The sequence below is a fragment of the Dipodomys merriami genome, unplaced genomic scaffold, assembly GCF_024711535.1.
Source record: "Dipodomys merriami isolate MVZ:Mamm:240054 unplaced genomic scaffold, mDipMer1.0.p SCAF_106, whole genome shotgun sequence".
In the NCBI taxonomy this organism is placed as follows: Eukaryota; Metazoa; Chordata; class Mammalia; order Rodentia; family Heteromyidae; genus Dipodomys; species Dipodomys merriami.
The window spans coordinates 4473957-4483376 of NW_027202338.1; the positions used below are offsets into that span (position 1 = coordinate 4473957).

Below are 9420 nucleotides of genomic sequence, written 5' to 3' on the forward strand. Positions count from 1 at the left end.
TGTTACAGAAGTGTTTGTTGTTTCTCAAATCTGCAAGGTCAGGTTAAAGAAAAAAAGTCTGAGAAACTGTCCCTGCGTCCAGGGGCCTGAGGAGCCGTGGAGACCCAAGACCTGGGGGATCATGGCTGCCATCCTGGAGTGGAGAGAGATCCTAGGAGAAACAGAGGAAATTGGAAGGACAATGCATTGAGGAATCTTGGCAAAGATCTTTGAGTGATATTAGAAGATTGAATTTAGGCATATATCCAGAAGTCCAGCCCTCCCTCTCTGCATTTTTTCTGCTATCTACACCTCTTCTCAAATTAAAGGATTAGGGCTTTTTTTTTTTTGGTCAGTTGTGGGGCTTGAACTCTGGGCCTGGGCACTGTCCCTTAGCTCTTCAGCTCAAGACGAGCACTCTACCACTGGAGCCACAGGGCCACTTCCAGTTTTTTGGTGTTTTACTGGAGAAAAGAGTTTCAAGGACTTTCCTGCTTGGGCTGGCTTTGAACTGTGATCCTCCAATCTCAGCCTCCTGAGCAGCAATGATTACGGGTGTGAGCCACTGGTGCCCAGCAGATTGATGCATTTAAAAGTATTTTTTTTTAATTCTTGACTCAAGTCTTATTTCTTCTGTATTTCTGGCTTTCTGCCATGAAGTGAAAATCTAATGAGCACAGATTGCCCTTTAAATGATTTCACAGTTACCCAATAAAAATCCCCAGGGATGGGCTGGGAGGGTGGCTCAGTGGTAGAGTGCTTGCCTTGCATGCCTGAGGCCTTGAGTTAGATTTCTCACCACCACATAAGCAAAAAGAAAAAAGCCAGAAGTGGCACTGTGGCTGAAGTGGTAGAGCGCTAGCCTTGAGCTGAAGAGCTGAGGGACAGCGCCCAGGCTCAGAGTTCAGGCCCCTCGACCGGATCTCCCCCCCCCCAAAAAAAATACCCAGGGACAATCATACTATTTTTTTTCTTTATCATCAAATTAGTTTGAAAAAAAGTTAATGATTGGTCACCACCCGGATGACAACTGTCTCTGCACCACCTCCTCAGTGCCAGTGGCCTGGGACCAAGAGCCAGGCATGCAGGGCTTCGCCATGGCTCAGGACTACTTGTGGTATCAGGGCATTCCTTTCCCTGCTGGGGGTTTCAACCCTGAAATAATAAAAGCAGCCCATGAGAAGCTGGTGCTGAAGGATGAGGACATCATCACGGTGACCTACCCCAAATCAGGTGAGCAGACGGGGCTGTGGCTGCATGGGAAAGGCCAGGCCTGTGACCCACTCCTTCCAGCCTCCCATGTGGGGACAGTGTAGTAGCTCATTATTGAAGACCTGTGACTCATGTGGTATTGTGCCAGGGTTGAGCACAAAATCTCAGGCACAGTGCCCAGGCCCTATTCAAACTCCAAGCCTGACACCCATTTTTTAAAAGCTGTTTTTGAGGTGCTCCATGGTATATAAAATGAAAAGGATGACTTTGAGGTTACCTGGAGAAGAGGCATGATCTCAAATAGAAGAATCATGATGGGCCATAGTTGGGAACTGGAAAACTTGGAGTAAATACAAGGCACTGGCAGGCCAGGGAGCCCCAGGGTTTGTGTGTGAAGGAGCCTGGGGGAGTGGGGAGGGTGCACTGAGGACACACTGCAAGGGAAATGTGCTGAAAACCACAGCCAGTGGGGGCACTGCAGGGATTTAAAGGAACAGCTGACAGCTGCATTAAACCCAAGTATCCACAGAGAAATGGCTGCACAATCCTAAACAGATTGAGAAATAAAAATGAACTACTATACACTGTTGAAAATGCAGACAGCGGGCTGGGAAGGTGGCTCAGTGGTAGAGCGCTTGCCTTGCATGCATGAGGCCCTGGGTTCGATTCCTCAGCACCACATAAGCAAAAAGAAAAGAGCTGGAAGTGGTGCTGTGGCTCCAGTGGTAGAGTGCTAGCCTTGAGCTGAAGAGCTGAGGGACAGCGCCCAGGCCCAGAGTTCAGGCCCCATGACCGGACCCCCCCCCCAAAAAAAAAAAAAAAAAGAAAATGCAGATAGCTCAGATCCATGCTCTACTATTTTCAGGACATTTTGCCACTTGAACCATATGAGTCAAGGCCATAGTGCAAAACACAAACTGTGTGTGATTGCCCTCACCTATAAGGCCCAGAAGGTCCTGGAGGAGATAAGAGGATGGTGGGGGTCAGGGTAGGTGGCAAGCAAATCCATATTCAATTGTTGTGGGCAGAGAAGATTTATAAGATGTCAGAATACTGGTGATGAGTGAGCTCTGATTAAAATAAACTAGGACTGGGAATGTGGTTTAGTGGTAGAATGCTTGCCTAGCATGCATGAGCCCGGGGTTTGATTCCTCAGTCCTCAGTACCACATACACAGAATAAGCCACAAGTGGCACTGTGGCTCAAGTGGTAGAGTGCTAGCCTCAAGACAAAGAAGCTCAGGGACAGTGCCCAGGCCCTGAGTTCAAGTCCTAGGACTAGCAAAAAAAAAAAACAAACCACAAAAACTAAACACTGTTTATCTACACCAGATTGCATGCTTGAGAAAGTTTATATCACTAAGGCTTATGGCATGCATACTTTACCATTTATATATGTATGTATATATATTATATTCTATATTCAGATAAAAATGAGTGACCTCTGCTTTTCTTTCTGCTCCAGGAACCCATTGGTTGATTGAGGTTCTCTCTCTGATTCACACCAAGGGGGATCCCAAGTGGATCTGATCTGTGACTATATTTGATCGATCCCCGTGGTTAGAGAGTAAAAGAGGATTCAAATTCACAATGGAGAGGAAGGAGGGTCCCCCCCTCATCTCCTCCCACCTCCCCATCCAACTCTTTCCTGTGCTTTGTAGACAAATATCCCAGATGCATTTAAGAAATGTATTGTCCTTCCATTGTTTTATTCTGGGCAAACTGATTGCATCATAGGAACTCTGCAATGTAATTGCCAATGATAATTCTCAATTGCCAATGTAATTGCCATGATACTTTGATGTTTGAGAGAAATATTCTAGAATTTCTCTGAACACCAAAAATGCAAGAAATGATGGAAATGTTTCTTGTTTGTTAATTCTCTCCTTTCTCTCTTTAAGGTGATCTATGTCATCAGAAATCCCAAGGATGTCCTTATATCTGGTTATCATTTCTGGGGTTTTACAAATCTGGCTAAGAAACCAGAGTCACTGCAACAATACTTTGAATGGTTTTTGCAAGGACATGGTGAGTGGGTTGTGAAGGAGACAGACGAGGATTTAAACATCTTTTAAGACCTCATGTGACCCTCCCCTCCCACCATGTTTTATCTTTAAATCCAATGTTTCCTCATCCTAGAACTCACATTTGTTAAAGGCAGCACCAGACTTCTCCCATGATGGAAGGTCCCAAGGTGTTTTGAGCCCCTGGAGCTTCCGTAGCCCTGGGAGGACCCGCCCCCTCCTGTGTGCTCTACTCTCAGGTGCTGACTGACAGCTTCTCACTGGCTTCCCAGACAACCCAACTCTACCTTCCCTATATATTTATGTGATTTTTTTTTTTTGTGGGTCTGGTCGTGGGGCCTGAACTCTGGACCTGGGCGCTGTCCCTCAGCTCTTCAGCTCAAGGCTAGCGCTCTACCACTTGAGCCACAGTGCCACTTCTGGCTTTTTTCTTTTTGCTTATGTGGTGCTGAGGAATCGAACCCAGGGCCTCATGCATGCAAGGCAAGCGCTCTACCACTGAGCCACCTTCCCAGCCTTATTTATGTGATTTTAATCTCCTTTTGCTGTCCATTTCAGGGTTTCTCACTTGAATTTGGGATTGCTGTGTTTCTAGTCATGCAGAAGTTCTGGGTCATTCCTCATACTTGTAATTTTGTCATTTCTCCACAGTTTTGGCAGGGGTCCATGGCTTGAGTTGGTTATGAAGGGAGGGGGACCCCACATCTGTGCTTTATGTACCTCGTTATCTGGTGTCTCAGGCCCTGTGGGTTTAGCTTCACAACCTGTAGAGTGCTTGATGAGCTGTTTCTCCCCTCAGCCAACATCTCTTACCACTCAGGAGTATAGCTTGGCTCAAACTTGGAATCTCAGCTACTTGGGAGCTGAGATCTGAGGGTCACAGTTGGAAGCCAACCCAGGCAGGAAAATCTATGGGGCTCTCATCTTCACACAATCATCATAATGTAGGAAGTAGAGGTGTGGCTCAAGTGGAACAGAGCCAGTCTTGACCATAAAAGCTCAGTGACAGTGCTCAGGCCCTGTTTCAGCCTTGGATTGTCATATAAACAGATGGTTTTAACCATCTGTTTGAAAACCATCTGTTTGACTAGGGTAAACAAATGGTGATTTGCCAAAATCAGACATTGAATGGTATTTCACTGTGTCTAATGGTGTTTTCAAGTAGAATAAACCAAACAACGGCTCTGCGGACTCACCTGCTGGGACCCGTGGGCGGGGATGGGAGGCACCTCTTGTGTGCATGTGTCACAGCTCAGACCTTGCACATGGACTTCTGCTCAGTTGGACAAATGATGGATTTGGGCCCACTTGGCATGGAAGGCACTCAGCTAGGGTTCTGTGAGGGCCTGCGGAGCTCGTTGTCCCGATCAGAGGCGTTGTGCTGCTTTTGTGTGACCTGCCTCACATGGGCAAAGGCTTCTCCACAGGTGGGGAAAATTGTTTGGAAAGCCATGTCCTGATTCTATAGTGCTCTCTTTGAGGCTATAAAGAGACAGGACTTATTTGTCAGTTATACTCCGGTGAAGGTGACAGGGACCAGAGCGATCAGTGCCAAGATCGCAGGGCAGATCGGGAATGGTGGAGACTTTTCACACTGCCCTCCTGTCCCCCCTGCAGTGCCGTTCGGGTCATGGTTTGATCACGTCCGAGGCTGGATGTCCATAAGGGAAAATGAGAACGTGCTGATCCTCAGTTATGAGCTGATGAAAAAGGTAACGATTGATTTTACATGCACCCCACCCCACCACCACCTCTTTATCCCTTCTCCCATCTCCCCTTCTCACCATGCTCCCCCACTATACACACACACACGCACACGCACACACACACACATACAGAGTCTCCATCCCACCTTCTCTGACAAATTTTCTACATCATTTTGTGTGTCATTCCTTCCTGAATTCTACTCATCTTCCTTTTCTTTCTATGTCTGTTCTGAGATGGAGTCTTGAACTCAGTACCTGATATTTTGATCTTTGGCTGGCGCTCTAACCGCTGAACCACACCTCCAACTTCCACACTCCACTCATCCTTTCTAGTGCCAGTTCCTCCTGCTGTTTCTCTCTTTTCCTGCTTCTTCCTCCTGAGACCTGCTCCATGTTGTCTCCCTCTCAGACCCTTGTTTTTCTCTCCTTAGGACCCAAGGAACATGATAGAGAAGATCTGCTGGTTCCTGGGGAAAGTGCTGGAGCTGGGAGAGCTGGACTTGGTCCTGGAGAATAGTTCCTTCCAGGCGATGAAAGAGAACAAGATGTCCAATATCATTGATGTTCCAGAGGAGCTTGTTCCTGCCAGTGTCAAAATCACCAGGAAAGGTATGGATGGGTTCTGGGGAAGGAGGTGCTGGAGTTCAGGAAACAGAAATCTGGTCTCCAACCACAGGCTCCTGGCCAGGGATCAAATGGCAGAGTGCCAATCTTTAGCAAAAGAAGATCAAGGTCAGCATCCAGACCCTGAGCTCAAGTCACACAACTAACAGACAAACAAACAAACAAAGAAGTAATGAGATCTGAAAAAAAAGAAAATATAAATTTCAGCTGGGTGCTCGTGGCTTAGACCTACAATCCTAGCTGCCCAGGAACCTGAGATCTGAGGATCACAGTTCAAAGCCAGCTCAGGCTGGAAAATGCAAGAGATCTCTTCTCTTTAGTTAATTACCAAAAATAAAACAGAACTGCCCCCCCCAAATGGAACTGTGGCTCAAGTGGTAGAGCACTAGGCTTGAACAGAAAATAACTCCCAAACAGCATCCAGGCCCTAAGTTCAGGTTCCTGTATGGGCACACACTTGCACGCACATGCACACCCATCCACAGAGACACACTTATTTAACTCTATTATAGAACTCTATGAAATACCCATGCACACTCGCAAACATGCACATGTGCACGCACATATGCACAGACGCATTCAATTCTATTGTGTAAGAACTCTATTGCATATACACACACACACACACACACTTACATTTAACATTCTATTATATAAAAACACTATGGTGTGCATACAGACATTAACTGGACCAGAATCTTCTGAGATGTAGCCTGAGCTTCCTAACTCTCCTACACCTGTGGCAAAATGGCACCCATGGTGGCAGAGGGCAGAATTGAGAGGAGAGCACTGGACATGGAGCGTGGTTGCTGTGGAGTCTATCTCCCAGGGAGATCTGTGGCCTCACCCTTGGGGCAGGCAGAGGGCAGAGGGGACTTGAGGGGACAGCACCTTCCTGCCCTGACCCAATCTTATGTCATTGTTTCTCCAGGCATCACAGGGGACTGGAAGAACCACTTCACTCCAGCCCAGGCCCAAGCCTTCGAGGAAACATTCCGGGAAAAGATGGCGGGACTTCCTCCGGAGCTGTTCCCGTGGGACTAAGCCCAGATTTAACTCTGTGTCTGTGGGGATGGAGACATGTGTCCCCATCTTACAGAGGTGACAGGACTGGGAGTGCATCATAGCATAAATCTGTCACTCAAATCTGGAGATCTGAATTTTCTTTCTTTTTTGTGTTGGTCATGAGTCTTGAACTCAGGGCCTTGGGCACTGTCTCTGAGCTTTTGCTCAAGGCTAGTGCTCTACCACTTGAGCCACAGCGCCACTTCTGGCTTTTTCTGCGTATGTGGTACTGAGGAATCGAACCCAGGGCTTCATGCATGCTAGGCAAGCAGTAAGCCACATTCCCAGTCTGACCTTTCCTGTTGTCTTTTTGTTGCAATCACGAAGACGGGTGGCAGCCACCTGCGGGTGAGGAGCACAAAGGGATCCGTATGTGTTCTTGCTGAAATAAATGGGGCCACGGCACCGAGGGCTGACAAACATGCCTTAGTGTTCTGTTTAGCAAAGATGACCTAGGTGAAAGGCCGAGGAGGTCCCTTGGGCGGGGACAGTGGGCTCCCCAGGGCAGGAGGCTGCCTGAGGTTTTGCTGGTTATTCTGGGGAAGGGATTCCCTTTTCCTGCATGGATCTCCAGGGGCAGCTCTTGGCTGCTCTCCACGCTGGACAGCTCCAGCCTGTCCTTCCAACAGAGCAAACACCTGCCAGCTAGACAGCAGTGCACTGCCCACGGTGTCCACACCGACTCCTGTGTCCCACAAAGGCCACACTCCTACAGAGCTCAGCATGACCAGCATTTTCCCAATGCCACTGCAGACTGGAAAAGTCCTTTCCATGACCCTGAAGTCCCGAGTGCAATAAAGATAAGGGAGAGCCAGGGACTGGTGTCTCATAACTGTCATCCTAGGAGGCTGAGATCTAAGGAATGTGGTTTGAAGTCATCCCAGATAGAAAACGCCATGAAACTCTTATCTCCAATAAACTACTCAAAAAAAAAAATGCTGGAAGTGGCACTGTGGATCCAGTGGTAGAGCGCTAGCCTTGAGCACAGAGAGGCTCAGAACAGAGCCCAGGGCCCTGAGTTCAAGCTCCTGGACCAACACAAAAAATAATTTTTCCTGATTCTCACAAGTTAATCTGAAATTAAGGCTCAGTTATCTCCTTTTTTAGTTTTGGTCAGTCATGGGTCTTGAACTCAGGGCCTAGGTACTGTGTCTGTGCTTTTTCATTCAAGGTAGCACTCTACTTCCAAGTTTTTCTGTGATTAATTGGCAATAATCTGAGTCTCACAGAATTTCCAGTTTGGGCTGGCTTTGAATCACAATCCTTAGCTTCCTGAGGATTACAGGTGTGATTCACCGGCACCTAGCTCTCAGTGGTTTTACAAGTAAATACTCTGTTGCGGTGAATAAATTCAACAGATTTGGGAGTGGTGATGTACTCCACCAGGGCTCCAGCATTGGGGAGGTGTGTTACCACAGGCAAGGAAGAAATAGGAAAATAGAAAGAAGTAAAAGTGGAACACAAGCCAGGCATCAGTTGCTCACGCCTGTCATCCTAGCTACTCAGGAGGCTGAGATCTGAGGATCGCATTCAAAGCCAGCCCGGGCAGGAAAGTGGGAGACCCTTATCGCTAATAAACCACCAGAAAACCGGAAGTGGCTCTGTGGCTCAAGTGGTAGAGCACTAGCCTTGAGCTGAAGAGCTGAGGGACGGTGCTCAGGCCCAGAGTTCAAGCCCCATGACCGACAAAACAAACAAAAAACATAGAACACAAAAAAACAAAAACAAAAACAAAAACATGGGCCGTGGTGAAGACACCAAATCAGAAGGTCATGGGTCTTGGACTCAGGGCCTAGGCACTGTCCTTCAGTTCTTCAGCTCAAGGCTAGTGTTCTACCACTTGAACCACACCACCACTTCTGGTTTTCTGGTGGGTTGTTGGAGGTAAGAGTCTCACAGGTTTTCTTGCCTGGGCTGGCTTTGAACCATGATCCTCAGATCTCAGTCTCCTGAGTAGCTGGGATTACGGGCATGAGCCACCGGTGCCCGGCTTTAAATAATTATTTTAAAAAGCCAGGATGCCCTGGAAAGAAGAGTGTTCATAGGTGCCATGGTGATTGGATCAAAGATGCAATGTGAAAATTCGGACCTCCAGATTTGAGTGACAGAGTTATGCTATGCTCCCTCCCTCCCCGCCCCCACCCCACTAGTCCTGCCACTCTATAAGATGAGCGCACAAGGCTTCATCTCTACAGACATAGAGATTGTGGTGGGGAAGACCACCAGGAGACACAGTAAAGCCAATAGAAAGTCTTCATTACCAGCCGGGACTGCACTGGGGCTTTGGGTGCCCCAAAAGGCCTCATGGCCTTTTTATTTTTTTTAAAGCAGACCTCCCTCTCCCTTATTCACTCAGGGTGGAAAGTCCCTGATATTGTTTTCCTGCAGGTACATGTCAAACATGAAGTTATAGAAGCTAAAACAATGCTGTAAACAAGCACGAGCGAGAGCAACATGACCTGTTACCATAACCTTCTTCTAACTCATTACGACGATTGTTACCTAGAAACAGAAGTGGAACAATGGCTACATATATCTTTAAGTGTCAAACTAGAAGGAACTAGTCTCATGAGTGGGGTGCAGTCCTCTAAGATGGAGTCACCAAAACAAAAGAGAGTTATTCCAGCTAAGAATAATCTCTGAAGATAATGAGATTTGACAAGCCTTAGTACAAGGTCAGTCTGGACTTCATCCCATGGGAACAGGAAGTCCCGCCATCTTGTCCTAGAATGTTTCCTCCAAGGCTTGGGCCTGGGGCTGGGTGAAGTAGTTCTTCCCGTCCCCCATGATGCCTAGAGGCCATGGAGAAAC

General features: G+C 47.5%; 1 pseudogene; it reads left to right on the forward strand.

Moving 5' to 3' along the window:
- Positions 1-1076: 1076 nt before the first annotated feature.
- Positions 1077-6831, forward strand: LOC138812108 (sulfotransferase 2A1-like; annotated as a pseudogene).
- The last annotated feature ends 2589 nt before the right edge of the window (positions 6832-9420 follow it).